Source organism: Miniopterus natalensis, chromosome 12 (assembly GCF_054644295.1).
Source record: "Miniopterus natalensis isolate mMinNat1 chromosome 12, mMinNat1.hap1, whole genome shotgun sequence".
In the NCBI taxonomy this organism is placed as follows: Eukaryota; Metazoa; Chordata; class Mammalia; order Chiroptera; family Miniopteridae; genus Miniopterus; species Miniopterus natalensis.
Genome location: NC_142092.1, coordinates 21,172,864 through 21,186,995, shown reverse-complemented (window position 1 = coordinate 21,186,995; position 14,132 = coordinate 21,172,864).

Genomic DNA, 14,132 nt, shown 5'->3' with positions numbered 1-14,132 from the left:
TTCCAACCAGTCAGGATTTGAATAGGCCTGGTTTCAAACACCCCACGTTATATTAATCAAGAATGCATTTACAGTAACAGGATTTGTCTGTGGTGGTTTAAAACGGGGTTGCTTTTCTCACATATCGAGGCAGCGCGAAGGCTGCCGGCAGCGGCCCAGCAGCCCGGCGGCGTCAGGGACAGCACGGCTGTGGTGGTCCTGGCCTTTTCCTCATGGCTGCGAGAGTCCGGGATGGGAGAGGAAGGGGAAAGCAGGCGGCACCGGCACCAAGTACCAAAGCTTTTCTGGAAACCCACAGCCACGTTCCACTTGCGTTCCACTGGCCCCAGCAGAACGAAGGAGGATGGGCGGGGGTTGGACAAGCCAGTGAATGGCGTTGTGTTGTTGGGGGGTAGAGTCCTGTCTGGGGGGTAGATTCCTGTCTGGGGGGTAGATTCCTGTCTGGGGGGTAGAGTCCTGTCTGGGGGGTAGATTCCTGTCTGGGGGTAGAGTCCTGTCTGGGGGTAGAGTCCTGTCTGGGGGGTAGATTCCTGTCTGGGGGGTAGATTCCTGTCTGGGGGGTAGAGTCCTGTCTGGGGAGTAGATTCCTGTCTGGGGGTAGAGTCCTGTCTGGGGGTAGATTCCTGTCTGGGGGTAGAGTCCTGTCTGGGGGGTAGATTCCTGTCTGGGGGGTAGATTCCTGTCTGGGGGTAGATTCCTGTCTGGGGGGTAGATTCCTGTCTCGGGGGTAGATTCCTGTCTGGGGGGTAGATTCCTGTCTGGGGGTAGATTCCTGTCTGGGGGGTAGATTCCTGTCTGGGGAGTAGATTCCTGTCTGGGGGGTAGAGTCCTGTCTGGGGGTAGAGTCCTGTCTGGGGGTAGATTCCTGTCTGGGGAGTAGATTCCTGTCTGGGGAGTAGATTCCTGTCTGGGGGTAGATTCCTGTCTGGGGGTAGATTCCTGTCTGGGGGTAGATTCCTGTCTGGGGGGTAGATTCCTGTCTGGGGGTAGATTCCTGTCTGGGGGTAGATTCCTGTCTGGGGAGTAGATTCCTGTCTGGCTGCCTCTGGAATTCGTGGGAGGTCAATGACCAAGCTGCTGCCCCAAGCTCATTTCCAGGGGAATGTGCCGAGTCAGAACACCTGAGCTGCCAAGCGCATCCGGGCCACCCGGTCGCCCTTGCTCCTGCCGGCATGGCCTCGTCCGGGGGTCACAGGGAGGACGGGCCCGCGGACACTGCCGCCGCCTTAGCTGTGCTTCCTGACCAGTTCCCGTCCGCGTGCGGCACGGGGCGGCGGGCGCTGGGTTTTTCCTTTCTCTGATGATTGGTTTTCACGTGGCCACAGAAAGATCATCAGACAAGAAATCAGAAGACTTGGATTCTCGTCCAGCTTTGCCCCACTGAGCGACCTGGAATCAGTCCCTTAACCCTTTATTTCTCCATCTGTCCACAGTGGGGATAATTTTCTTGCCTGCTTGTCAAGATTGCAGAGTGTACCCGTAGGCGCTTCTGAAATCTCTCGGGTGTTATATAAAATAAGAAGCTGTTACTCTTACAAGGGGCAAAGGGGCCCCCTGGATCTAAGGGCAGCTGTGACTGGCTTGGACCATGAGGCTGTAGGATCCCAGAGGGCGGACCTGTCTCCCCAGAGCTGGTGCAATATTGCACTTAGTAGGAACTCACCAACGTTCTTTCAGTGAGTGGCTGAGTGGCTGAGTGACTGGATGAGTAGAAAAGTGCATGAAGGATGATCCTACACAATTGAATTCTGGCCATTTTAGCTCTGCCTTCACTTTTGCATGTCTGACTGCTGGAGGTCACTGCCTGGGTGTCCCAAGGCACCTCAAGTCTATCTTACCCCCAAGGTGCGGGGCCCTTATCTTCAGAGAACAACGAGAACTTCTATTCCTGCTAAATCTCTCTCCCCAGCCCCTGGCGTGCAGCACCAGGTTCATGTTTGCATCTCCTCTCGTTCTCAACGCCCTATCCTTTGAAGGTCTTGCATTCTAATCGGTGATTCTCAGGCATGACGGAAACCTCAGCCCCCCCCCCCGCCCCCCCCACACACACGGTTTGGAAAGAGCTGCTTCTGATCCTGAGACGTGATCTTCTTTCAGGATGCAGTGGCGGGGGGTCAGGTGGAGGGCCAGTAGCCTTGTTCCTGTTCCTGGGAGGCTCAGCCAGGGCCTTGCCCTGAGGCAGAGATGGGCTGGTGTTCTCGGGTAGTTCCATCCCCCCTTAGGGGCCCCTGCCTGTGCGGCTTTGGTGTTTTACAGCCAAGCGTGGCCAGCAGCACACTTGAGAGTTTACATTTTCTGAACTAAAGAGCTAGCGGACACTAGTGGACACTAGATAATGTCAGGGTGTGTTCAAATAAAGCACCAAAAAATTATGTACTCAGGTTGGACTGGAGATTCCCTTTTACTTACACCAGTGGTTTGCTTCTGTATAGTTACTTTCAAAATAACACCTGAAGATAAAATTCACATATCATTCAATTCACCTATTTAAAAGGTACAATTCAGTGACTGTTAGTACATTCACAGAATTAGGCAACCATCGCCACAATCAATTTTAGAACATTTAAATTACCACCCCTCAAGAAGCCCCTACCATTAGCAGTCACTCCCCTTCGCTCCCTCTTCTCGCTTCGCCCTCCACCCTAGGAAACCACTAACCTATGTTCTGTCTCTATAAATTTGTGTATTTTGGACAGTGACTATAAATGGCAAATCATGTGGTCTTTATGACTGCCTTGTTTTACCTGGCATGATGTTTTCGAGGTTCATCCATGCCGTGGCATGTATTAATAACACTCCTTTTTGTTGCTGAATACTATTCCATTGTATGGACACATCACGTTTTATTTATCCATTCATCTGTTGGGAGATATTTGTTTTTCTATTTTTGGCCGTTATGAATAATGCTACTATAACCACTCATGTTTAAGTTTCATGTTTTCATTTCTCTTGGTTAGATAACTAAACATAGAATTGCTGCATCATATGAAAATTTATGTTTCACCTTCTGACGAGCTGCCAGACTGTTTTCTAAAGCGGATGTGCCATCGTAGAGCCGATTTTACCTTGGTGGCATTGTGAACATCGTAATAGAAATGGACACCTAAAGTGAGAATGCTGAGAGGCTTAATTAAGATTTAGACATGTCAAAAGAAACACAGTGTTATTTTATTTTTAACTACTGTGCTTCTGTGCATTACAACGTGTGTCTCAGTCACCCCCAGAAAATCTTCCAGGAGACAGGACTGTGTTGTGCTTGCTAACCCGCTTGATCATGACGAGAGGCAAGACACCTGGTTAAACATCCTTGCGTTTAGACTCGCCCCTGGCTGGTGTGCTCGGTTGTGTGAGCAACTTCCTGTGCACCCAAAGGTGACCGATTCGATTCCCGCTCAGGGCCCATGCCCGGGTTCAGGCTCTGGTCCCAGCAGGGGGCGTTCAGGAGGCAGCCGATCCGACTTGTGCTCTCACATTGATGATCCTCTCTCTCTCTCCCTCTCCCTTCCTCTCTCTCTAAAAGTCAATAAACTATGCTTAAAAAAAATAAATAAATAAAAAGTCACCTTCACCAGAATGTGGTCTTAAGCTGGCATCTTCCTCTGCACCTCCCTCCCCCTCTGTGTGCTCCTTGTTAGGAGATCCAGGGATGGCCAGCCCCAGTCCTTCCATATTATTCTGGCCCCAGAGCCAAAGTTCAGCACAGTCCTGTGCTCATGGTTTTTTCCAGAGTGGGTGGCTGTGGAAGAAAATTATGTCACAGAGACAACATCGTGACCTCTCTACAGAATGAGCAGAGATGAAGTGTTTCTCTAGTAGATCTGAATGTCTCCTTAAAGTGGGCTTGGCAGTCCCTCCCTAACTGTTTCTTCCTATAGAGCTGGGATTCAATGGACACAGTTTTAGGAAGCCAATAAAAATAGTAAGTTAAAACATACAAAATGTTAGAAGAGGGACATTGAAGCCCAGGGAAATTAAACATGGTGCTCAAAATCTCCTGGACAGTAGTGGCCCTTGAAACATGCCCAAACCCTGTGATTCTGAGACCAGTGCTCCCCACCTGTGTCACACTCCCTCAGGCTGCTCCAGCCCCTGTGACCCTGGCTGTGGATGGGGGGGGCAGCAAGGAAGAGCCTGCTGCCAGAGCGTGCACAAGCCCTTCCTCAGTGCCGAGCACCATCCAGCCCCGCTGGGGCTCAATGGCAGGCTTTAGACTACAGAGTGGTGGGGAGGAATTTCAGGCTTGCTTACCCACCCCCTCCATTTTGGGGGGCCTGCTACTGACACAGGCAAGGCCTTTTTGTGAATTTAAAAAACTGGACATTCTTCAGGGTGGGTAATGCCCTGAGCCAGGGCTGAACTCAGTGCACACATGGGCCCTGTCTCAGCCCCGCTGCGCCTTTGCCTGGGAGCTCTTGCGTAGGCCCAACCCACACGGCCGCACAGAGCGATCCTCTTTACCTTCAAGGAGGTTTGCTTCCCTCATCTGGGAAACAGGACAACATCAATAGACTCTCTAGTATCCATGATGACCGGGTGAGACCCTGTTGGGGAAAGTGCTTCATAAACCTGAAAGGATCACCGCAGGATAATAATTATAAATGCAGGCATGCCTCGTTTTTCCCCTCTTCATTTAATTGTGCTTCACAGATGTTGCATTTTTTACAAAAAGGCAAGACCTCCATCAGCAGAAAAATTACGACTACTTTATTGTGCTACTTGCTTTACTGTGGTGGTCTGGACCTGAACCACCATATCTGCAGCCTGTGCCTGTGTTTGCATGTCTGCGTGTGCTTGTGGCCACATCGCTTGGCTTTTCCCATTATTAAATGTCTAGAATGGTATGTTCTTCAAGTCCTATAGCCTAGTAAATGGGCCTTTGTAACCAGCAAACTGCCCCTGGTTCTCAGTATCAGAGAGATTCTCAGCAAAATACAAAGAACAAAATGAAATGTATCCCCTAACCCCATGCTACTTAGACCTGGCTGCTTAGTGTAGTAATCTGGAGAATTTTTTAAAAATACAGATCTCCATCAGTAGATGAGTGGATTAAAAAGCTGTGGGACATTTAGACCATGGAATACTATGCAGCTGTAAAAAAGAAGGATCTCTTACCCTATGAGGCAGCATGGAGGGACCTGGAGAGTATCATGCTAAGCGAAATAAGCCAGGCAGAGAAAGACAAGTACCACATGACCTCACTTATATGAGGACTCTAATGAACAAAATAAACTGATGAACAAAATAGATCAGAAACATGGAAGCATGGAACAGACTGATGAATCTCAGAGGGAAGGGGTTGAGGGGGGCAGGAAAAGATTAACCAAAGAATTTATATGCATATATGCATAACCCATGGACAGATAATAGTGTGGTGAAGGCCTGGGGAGGGGTGGGAGCAGGGGGGAGGGGTCAAGAGGGAAAAATAGGGACATCTGTAATACTTTCAACAGAAAGATAAATTAAAAATAGTAAAAAAATACAGATACCCAGACCCCACCCTCCGACTCTGATTCCATTTATTTGGTAGGTGTGGGGTTGAGTAGCGGCATCATGGGCAGTTTTGAAAGCTGTCCAGTTGGTTCTCATGTGCGGCTGGTACCCACTCCTCACTAGTCCCCTCCCAGGCCCTGGGAGGCCAGGCAACGTTACAGCCAGCAGCGACCTCAGGCCCCCCCCCTCCCCGATGCTGCTGAAGCCCAGCTGCCTCCTCTCCCACCCTGCGATCGAGATGCTTTTAGATCACAGACGTAGGCCCACCATTAAATAAGGGGCCAGGAGCCACTTGGGATCGTAACCCTCCGTGTTTGAAGAGCTCGTTAACGCGACTATTGGTTTGCTAGGGCTGCCATGACAGATCGGGGGCGTAAACAACAGAAACTTGACTTCTCCTAGCTCTGTGGGTGGAGGCCCAGCAGGGCGGGCTCCCTCTGCGGCCGGCTGGCAGGTGGCGGCCCTCTTGTTGCCTCTTCATTCTGTGAATCCCAACCCTGGCGTCTCTCTCTGTGTCTGAATTTCCTCTTCTTATAAGAACACAAGTCATGTTGGAGGAGGGCCCACCCTGATGATCTCATTTTAACTTAATTACTTCTTTAAAGGTTTTATCTCCAAGTATAGTCACATTCAGGGCGCTGGGACTAGAATTCAACCTGTAAATTTGGGGGGGAGGGGGCACAATTCAACCCAAACAGTGACCCAAATAAAGAATCTGAACAGCGCCTCAGGAGGACTAGTCCTCACATTGGTCCCCTGCAGAGAGACAGCCTCTGGTTGCACCAGGGACTGGGACCAAAAAAGAGGGTGTGCTGTGTAGATTCCCTTCCTGCGTGGGCTCTGTCTCGTCTCAGGCTCAGATGACTTAAGGAGCCCTAAGAGCCAGACAGACCCTCCCAGTTCTGCCTTTGTCAGGGTGTGACTTGGCTTTTCAGTTTCTCAGCATCTCATGATCTTCCCTCCTGCCACATCCTTAATCATATCTTACCTTCCACCCCCCAACTGTTTGATATTGACTTTTTATTAAATCACATGTGGGCTCTACTGCTAAGGAGTTACAATTCTGATAGGGAAATAAAACACATACACAAATGATGTCAAACTATTCATACAAATGAGGGCAAGGGCAGCCCAAAGGCTCTAGGCTCAGGCCACGTGGGGCAGGGCAGGGAGGTGCCACGGGGACACACTCTTCCTGTGGCACAGAACACCTGGGATTTTGGGGGGTGGGGGTGGGGGTGGGAAAAAGACTTGGAAACAAAGTATAATCAAAAATGTGTTAATAAGAAGGCTCCAGTATTGACACCGTCCTTGGTAAGCATTTTCTGATTCATATAAAGTGCCTTGTGTTTTCAGGACACTTCATCTGCTAAGTGTCAACAAAATACAGCTGAGGTTGCTTTGCGTCAGCAAGGATGTCGAGGGGAAGTCAGGGGTCAGACCTTCGGGGACTTGGCTTGTTTCACTTACATATGGCTCTTAAAGTGTCAGCGGCTCTTTCTGCCGGCAGCTTGGAGGCCGTTCCGGTGTGGAACTGACAGCGTGAGGGCCGTGAGAAGGCAGTCGAGGGTTGAAGACCAGCTCACTGAACCTTCCAGAAGTACCAGTTCTGGTAACTGGGAGTCTAGAAGCTTCCACATGCATCCATCCTAATAGACAGCTGTAGGCTACATTAAAAAAAAATAGATTCTCGTCCAGCCGGCAGTGGCTCAGCGGTTGAGCATTGACCTAGGGTCCAGGAGATCGGGGTTCGATTCCCGGTCAGGGCACATGCCCGGGTTGCGGGCTACAGCTGATCAATGACTCTCTCATCATTGATGTTTCTCTCTCTCTCTCTGAAATCAATTAAGATATATTAAAGAAAAAAAAAATACTCTCTCCAGTGTTCCTCAAATACCATTTTGTCTAAGAATCACCTGGAACATTGCTGGCCCCATTCACAGACTTACACGGGGCTCTGGGTCGGGCCAGCTGCCTGCATTTTCGCCAGCACGCTGGCTACTCCAGGGTCAGGTGGCCTGTGGACCACATTTTCAGAAATGCTGCCTTAAAGTCTTCCATGCACCCCAGCCGTCAAATCACTGTGCAGGCGGCCATAATTCAATCTATTTCCAAAGAAAGGGGTCTGGAAGTCGTTCCTGGTTCTCCCACATTCAATCTGCCGTCTCCGTCTGCCACCCTGTTCTAACAGTTTCTTTATGCTTGTACTGTCTTCTCAAGCTCCTCACCCCAAACATAATCCAGGCTCAAGGCCGTCAGACGTGGGCCACTGCTCCAGCTGCGTTAGCCGCACCGGGGGGCTGCCAGAGGGGCACTGAGTGACCTGGACAACAATCCTCCTTTGACCTCAGTCACTGAATAACTTAACTTGCCAGAGGTGCCGAAGTGATGGCCAAAGTCTTACAAAGCGTTATTTTTTTAAAAACTTAAATTGCTTGTCAACATTTAAAAGTGGGGGAAATTTCCCATAAAAATCCAGATTTCTGCCTATTCTTAAAACATCAGAAGATCTGTCGATTCTGGTCGGTCTCCCTAAGGGTATCGGTTAGCCGGGGCTGAGACACGGAGCAGAGGTGGGTCTGCTGTAGAGACAGGGAGCTCCAGCGTCAGGGCTCTGGGGCTCTGAGGCCCTTGACCTAACATTGCATTTGTAATTCTGTAGTTTTTCATAAAGAGGCCTCCGCAATTGCATAAGTTTTCGACTCCATGCAACCCTGTCCTACACCGAGGACAAGGGTTGGCTATCATTTATCATCTGACTTGCCAATAGATCTTCTTAACGTAGAGAAATATTTCTGTGAACTTCTATGTCTATAGAAACAAAAGACAAACTGAGAGGGCCTCGTACCCCGGTAGAAAGAGAGGGAGCCTGTATTTTCAGGCGCGTCTGACCCGCGTCCCCGGCTGCCCCCGGCCCTCATTCTCGCTTCCGAGCTCCTTCAGCTCCCCACATTGGGGCATCTTTGCACGCAGGCATCCAGCTTGCATTCTCCTCCATTTCTTCAAAGACACATTTAACCCTTTGCGGTCGTATTAAATTTGGACATGGGTGTCATACTGGTCGGAATGAAGAGCTTTCAGAGAAATTATGAACTGATACGTGAATGGCTAGAGTTAAGATTCGCATGGTTCCTTGCTGTGGTGGCTGAGAGCAGACATACGACCGGAACGGTAAAAAAGCTTTGGTGGCTGAGAGTAGACAAACGACCGCAAAGGGTTAAATCCTCTCAATCTAACCTTCATTTGGAGGGTGAATGCTAAGAATCCCATATTGGAGAAAGAAAACTAAAAGAGATACCTGCCCAGAGAAGGAGAATGGGCCGCGTCCTGCTCGTTTGCAGGAGCGTCTGGGGCGAGGACGGGCGCTCCTCTGCTTTTCATTGTGGCCTTTGCAGGCGCCGCGAATGCTCTGGGAACTCAATCCGTGTTCGCCGACTCTGATGATAAGCCATGTATAGGATAGATTAAGGCGTATGTTCTCCAGTTACCTCCTAAGATACAATTTTTCTATCTTGGTCACTGCTTGGAACTGGTCCTTTGATCCTATAGCGTCAGAGCTCCGTGGAAATTCAGATATTTTTGCTGTAACAACAGGCTGCCGTCCTGGGAATTCGGTCATTGCGTTTCCCCCTTCCAAGATCCTATTTGCTGTACTTCAGTATTTCTTGCGTGATTCATGAGGTCGCTTTAAAGCCTCATTTTTCACTCTCGAGACTGTGAAGGATTTGGCGATGTGATCTATCTGGGAATATGTTTATTACTCAGCCAGAGCCCGCCTCTGCTCCCCCGCAGGAGGAGCAGCCGAGCACACGATAGATCATCATCGGCGGGGAGTCTTCCTGAGCTGTTTATTTGAAGCCTATTTTAACACTCTCCATTTGCACAGACTGTTAGGCTTCTTTTTTTTTTTTTTAAAGATAACATCTTCTTAAAAGGAAACACCTGTTTAAAGATGTAAAAATAAGATATTATGAACAAAAGGGCACTTGGTTGAACATGGTCATTTGCCATATCTACTTTCTGATTTTTCCTGGCTGAGGGTGAGGTGGGGGAGATGACTTATTATTACTCCGAATCTGAGCCATTCACTTTTTTTTTTTTTTTGCTACAAAATAAATGGGTTGGGAGCCAACACCCACCAGGCCAATGTAGACATTTGAGGGTCATGACTGTAGAATTAGTTAAGGAGTTGATGATTTTGATGACATTACTAATGGTACTAGCATAATTATTCATTCAATAGCTTCCCATCTTAATTATATTTTGCCTACATAAATGTCAACTTAATATTTTTCTCTATTTAAGAAAGTTCTAAATCTTCAATTCTGTTGCTAAGCACTATAAACACCCTTGCTGATCCCTCTTCAAGGAAGAAGGTGATTCTCTGTTAAGAGAATTGTTTCTTCCTAAATAAAATTATTCACTAGACACCAGTTCTTACCCACAGCATCAGTGGCATATTGTATTTTTTCAAACTTTGCTTTGGCTCTGCTACCCCTTGCATCACGCTGGAGAGAGGCTGCTCTTTGGGAAGTGAAAGTTTTGGTGACCACCAGTGAATCTCAGGACCTTATTTTATGCAATCACGGAATTACTTAAAAGCAGCCCGGCCCTCTGACTCCAGTGACAGTGTACAAAGAAATTGGGTCAACCTTTCGCGAAGGCCAACTAGACCATAGCCCTGGGAAACGATGGAAAGCCCCAGAGGTGAACATGGCTTATGAGCCACTTTTCCTTGGGGGGGTTTGTAAATTCTAGAAAAGACAGCTGATGGGCTGAGAACTAGCACTTTTTAAATTTTCCAGAGTTGAGGAAGACAAAATTGAAGCCTAAGGCCTGCCAAGGCAATGGTGACGGGTAGATCCATGTTTGGGGCTGGCATCCAGGCCTCCTCATAGGGAAAAGGGCAAACGGGGCTTGGGGTGCCCTCAGGAACCTCAGCTGCCTTAGAACCATCTCCAGGCCTGAAATTGTACCATGATGAGTTTATGTGCCTTCAGATGTCTGAAAGACTCAAAGAAAAGTCCTGCAAAGGATATTACAAGAAAGGGAAGTGAAAGGCCAATGACTCTTATGAACACAGATGCAAAAAAGCCCTAAAAAGTATTAGCACATATTAATTTATGTGCTAATTTAATATTTGTATATTAATTTCCATCAATATACAAAAATTAAAAAACCAATATGAATAAGCTGCTTGCAGGAATGCAGGGTTACTCAGATATTTGAAAATCAATGTAATTCACAGAATAAAGGAAAAATGATTATTTCATAGGTGCAGTGAAAATATTTGATAGAATTTAACCGCGTGCCTAACAAACTCTTAGCAAACTAGTAATAGATGGGGATTTCTTAAATAGAACAAAAGGTGCCTCCAAGAAAAGAATAAACGAATGCAGTAATTAATGAGAAAATATTAAAAACTCCCCACTGGGATCAGAATAAAGATACTTGCTATTCAGCATTTCATTGCAGGTTCTCGTCAGTACCTCGAAGTCAATGGAAATGATTAAACGCCGGAAAGGGAGTAATGCCATTCACACACAACGTGTTTGCATCCCTAGAAAAATCCAAAAGAATATTTAAATAAACTATTATAATTAATTAATGAATTTCTCAAGCTCATTGTAAAAGCTCATTATACAAAAAAATCAATTATACATTTACCTACTAACTCAAACAGCCAAAGAATGAAAACTGGAACATATTTAGGAATATAGCTAACACAAGATAAGTAAGAATGAAGCATGGATAGACAAAGGGCAAAAATACAATGAAGAAGGTAATCGAAAATATAGTAGCTAAGAAAGTTACAAAACTGGTGAAAAGCATCAATGCAGAAATTAAGTCCTACAAACTATCAATAGGATGAGCAAAAGAAATCCACACCTCTGCACATCTTATCTAACCTGCTGAAAACAAACGACAACCAGAAAATCTTAAAAGCAGCCAGGGGTGGGGAGGTGTGAGGACACATTACCATCACAGTACAAAGATTAGAGGACTGACTTTGCATGAGAAATAGTGGGAACCAAGAAGAAAATGGGAAAAAACACACACACAAAACATACATGAAGTACTGAAAGAAAAGAACTGCCCACTTAAATTTTTATTTTCACCTTTAAAGAATGCAACTGACATGGAAACATTTCAGATGAACAAAAAACTTAAAGGATTGACCACCAGCACCCCGATTCTTAAGAAAACACCAGGCGAAAACAATCCCTTTTACCACTGCAACAACAATAAAAAGAGATACCCTGGAATAAACTTAACCAATGAGGTAAAAGACCAGTACTTGAAAAACTATAGGACATTGAAAAGAGAAAGAGGGGAAGGTACAAACAAGTAGAACCATATTCTGTGTTCATGGATTGGAAGAATTAACATCATTAAAATGTCCATGCTGCCTAAAGCAATCTATAGATTCAACGCAGTCCCCACTGAAATACTAAGGGCATATTTCACAGATGTATAATAAATAATCCCAAAATTTATATAGAACCAAAAAAGACCCCAAATAGCCACATCAATTTTGAGCAAAAAGAACGAAGTTGGAGGGATCATGATACCAGATATAAAATTATACTACAAAGCTATTGTAATCAAAACAGCCTGATACTGGCATAAGAACAGGCATATAGATCAGCGGAACAGAACAGAGACCCCAGAAATCAACCCAGGCCATTATACTCAATTACTATTTCACAAAGGAGACAAAAGCATGCAATGGAGTAAAGACAGTCTCTTCAATAAATGGTGTTGTGAAAATTGGACAGGTACATGGAAAAAAATTAAACTAGATCACCAATTCATACCATACACAAAAATAAACTCATCAATGGATAAAAGACTTAATTGTAAGTCGTGAAACCATAAAAATTTTAGCCAGCTCAAGTAGCAGAATTTTCACAGATGCATCTCCTAGGGCAAGAAAAACAAAGGAAAAAATAAACAAATGGGACCACATCAAACTAAAAAGCTTCTGCACAGCAAAAGATACCATCTTTAAAATGCAAAGAAACCCACTGTATTGGGAGAACATATTTGCCAAGAATACATCAGATAAGGGGTAAATTTCCAAAATAGATAAAGAACTCATACAACTCAACAAAAGGAAGACAATCCAATTAAAAAATGGACAAAGGACTTAAGTAGACACTTCTCCAAAGAGGACATACGGATTGGCCAAAAGACGTATGAAAGTGTTTAAAGTCAATAATCACCAGGGAGATGCAAATTAAAATGACAATGAGGTATCACCTCACACCTTCAGAATGGCTCCATCAACAAATGAACAAATGACAAGTGCTGGCGAGGGTGTGGGGAAAGGGGAAGCCTGGTGCGCTGCTGGTGGGAATGCAGACTGGGGCAGCCACTATGGAAAAGAGTATGGCATTTCCTCAAAATATTAAAAATGGAGCTGCCTTTTGACCCAGTGATCACTTAGAGGAATATATCCTAAGAATCCTGAAACACTAATCAGAAAGAATATATGCACCCCTATATTCATAGCAGCACAATTTACAATAGCTAAGATCTGGAAACAGCCCAAGTGCTCATCAGTAGGTGAGTGGATAAAAAGCTGTGGGACATTCACACCATGGAATACTACGCAGCTGTAAAGAAGAAAGATCTTGTACCCTTTGGGGCAGTATGGATGGACCTGGAGAGTATTATGCTAAGAGAATAAGTCAGTCATAGAAAGACAAATATCACATGATCTCACTTATATGTGGAATCTAATGAACAAAATAAACTGATGAACAAAATAGACCCAGAGACATGGAAGCATGGAGCAGACTGACGGATCTCAGAGGGAAGGGGTATGTGTGTGGAAAGAGATTAACCAGAGAACTTAGATGCAGACAATAGTGTAGTGAAGGCCTGGGGGAGGGAGGGGGTGGGAACAGAGTGGAGGGAGGCAATGGGGGAAAATGGGGGGGGGGCGCATCTGTAATGCTCTCAACAATAAAGATTAAAAAAATTTAATAACATACCACAGGCTATTTTTCAGGCAGAATAAAAATGTTCACAGATGGAAGGTGGGAGAAGCAGGAAGAAAGGAAGAGCAATGGAAAGGGATGTTTATTAATAAACTGGAGTGAATATTGGCTGTATAAGACAATAATAAAAATGCCTTATAGACTTAAGTCAGTAGGCGGGTAAGTAGTTACACTATTCTAGAATCCTTGCATTTTCCAAGAGAAGGGCAAGAGTACTGATCAACATGACGCTCTAATGAGTTAAGACTGCGTGTGGTAACCTTGCCTGTAACCATTAAAAAAGATTTATAACTTTGAAGCTAATAGTAGCAAAAAATGAAATAACAAACACTGAACCAATCCAAACAAGTAAAGAAATTCAGGAATGAATAAGATAAAGCAGGTAGAACAAATAAAGAACACAGAGTAAGATCACAGTTTTTAAAAATATTTTTTATTGATTTTTTTAGAGAGAGAAGAAGGGAGAGGGAGAGAGAGAAACATTGGCCGGCTGCCTCCTGCCCGCTCCCTAGTGGGTATCGAGCAGGTGGCCCGGGCATGTGCCCTGACAGGGAATGGAGAAAACCACCTTTGGTGCACAGGATGGCCAACCAACTGAACCACACCGGCCAGGGCAAGATCCGAGTTTTAAACCAA